This window comes from Echinops telfairi, unplaced genomic scaffold, assembly GCF_000313985.2.
Source record: "Echinops telfairi isolate 266 unplaced genomic scaffold, ASM31398v2 ScPeMD7_7468;HRSCAF=8506_0, whole genome shotgun sequence".
NCBI classification, from domain to species: domain Eukaryota; kingdom Metazoa; phylum Chordata; class Mammalia; order Afrosoricida; family Tenrecidae; genus Echinops; species Echinops telfairi.
In genome coordinates, this window is record NW_022111369.1 from 6,984,893 (window position 1) to 6,986,862 (window position 1,970).

The following is a 1,970-nucleotide window of genomic DNA, read 5'->3' on the forward strand; positions in this document are numbered from 1 at the left end:
CCATATGGAGCCATAGCCACAGAGGCGACCCCCAAGTGACTCCCCAGATCAGTGGTTTGGTTAGAATTCTATGCCCAGAGAAACCAAATGTGTGGCTATGCGGTTTGGGCATTGTCATAATACTTAGGATAACACAAAATGTAAAGTTATGAGGAAAATGTGAGGGATGCTGCCCAAAATATGAAATAGTCAATTTAGAATCTCCCTAATGTCAAGAGGACAGGTGGCACCATGAGTCGTACTGGTCCAGCGCTGCACGTGATTGCAGAGGTTACACTGATTAAAGATACAAAGGCTGTATCGAGATCTCTGTATCGATATCACAATGCTGTTTTAAAACTGATGCTTCACTAGAGAAAATAACAAAAGCCCATACTGGGTTAAATGGAACAGAACACACCTGCCAGTTCTCAATAGCCACTCCATGGAACAGTTAATAGATGATATTAAAAAGATGAAGGGGAGGAATGTGTACTGGTACAGCACTCTTAAATATCTCAGTTCTGATCCAAAAGCAGGCCTTGCAATATTGATTTCGTACAATATGCATTGTTTGCCAAATTGTAAATCTATTCTAATTAGATAGGAACATGTACTGCTGTTGGTCTTCCCCATAGATATCATTTTTCTTGTGCTTCATTTCTTTAGAGTCAAACTCTGATCCCGTCATCCTCATACAGATGTTCTGAATGTCTTCACAGGTTGTCTCATTGTGAGTTGTAGCATCCTAAGTACGGGAAATAAAGATCTGGCTTTCAGTTCCCAAATCTTTTGGTACAAGCAGATCACTGATACTACCAAATTGTCTGTTCGGTTGGTTCCAGGAGCTCCAGAGCTGGTCTATGGCAATGCGCTTCCCTTGTGCTGCCATACTATGCCCAGAAGAAACCATGCAGACATAGATCTCCGACTTTCGGTTGACTTGGTTCTGTGGAATAATGATCTGGTATGAGTTGGCATCGTTGGTGTTCTTGATTGGACGACTCAGTACATATAACTCTGATCACCTGTCCCACCTTTTTTACCCCATCTTTTACATAGCTAGGATCACAGCTGTGCTGCTTACAGAAAGCAATCTCTCCTTCAGATTTAACACCAACCACTTTTCCATTTTGCACAATGATTTCTTCAATTGGCTTATTCAGCATGTAGGTACCCCCATAAATAGCACTTAGCCTCGCAAATCCCCCGGCAGCTCTCCAAGGCCATAAAGCGGATAAAGGTATGGGATTTTGCCTTATCTGGCCAGAGACTCAGTGTAAAGTTTAAACCTATTAATGGTTTCACAACAGGGTCGGTCTAAATAATCATCAGCTCTGTAAAGTGCCAGCGCATGACCAGTAAAATCTATAACATCTTGGCCTAAGTCAAATTTTTACACACGTTTCACATTGTAGTCTTTTTGGGATCAATGCCCTCAAAAGTTCTAGCATCATTTTCATCGAAGTTGGCAATATATACTAGGAATTTTCTAGTTTTTCCAGTGGTCCCATTAAGCTAGATGCCAAGGCTTCTGCTTCAGTGGAAGGACTCTTGTAGATTTTTCCTCCCTTACAGACAAACCTCCCTTCAGTTACTTTGAAATCCAGGTAATGAGAAACCTCCATATAAAGCAGCATCTTAACCAGTTGACCATTAGCCATAAGGAACTTGGGATTTAAGTCAACACATTCCTGTCTCTTCCTCTCCCCATTGATGATGGTGGTAGGCCTGGGGTTTTAAATGTTTTGTATAAATCTTCCAGTGGAGTTACGGATGCACTTTCTCCTCCATAATATGGATTTCGGTCCATATGAAGCACTTTCTCTCCATTCACTGACATTATGCCTGACAGGATGCATTCCATCAGGCCGGTGCCCAGCAAGATCACGTTGTACTTCCCATTCGTGGCGGGGGCTGGGAGAGGGTGGGAGAAAGGGAAGGGATTCTTGGACGCAGAGGGGGTTATTTGTGAACCTCAAGAAGGCAGT

The 1,970-nt window shown here is 42.6% G+C and overlaps 1 protein-coding gene and 1 pseudogene across 8 annotated transcripts in view; one reads left to right on the plus strand and one right to left on the minus strand.

Annotated features, from left to right (window-relative positions):
* Positions 1–1,970, plus strand: part of COL25A1 (collagen type XXV alpha 1 chain) — a 580,731-nt gene that overhangs the window by 111,469 nt on the left and 467,292 nt on the right. The gene's annotated exons all lie outside the window — the stretch shown is intronic.
* The window catches only part of LOC105978668, a 1,627-nt pseudogene continuing 231 nt past the window's right edge, over positions 575–1,970 (minus strand).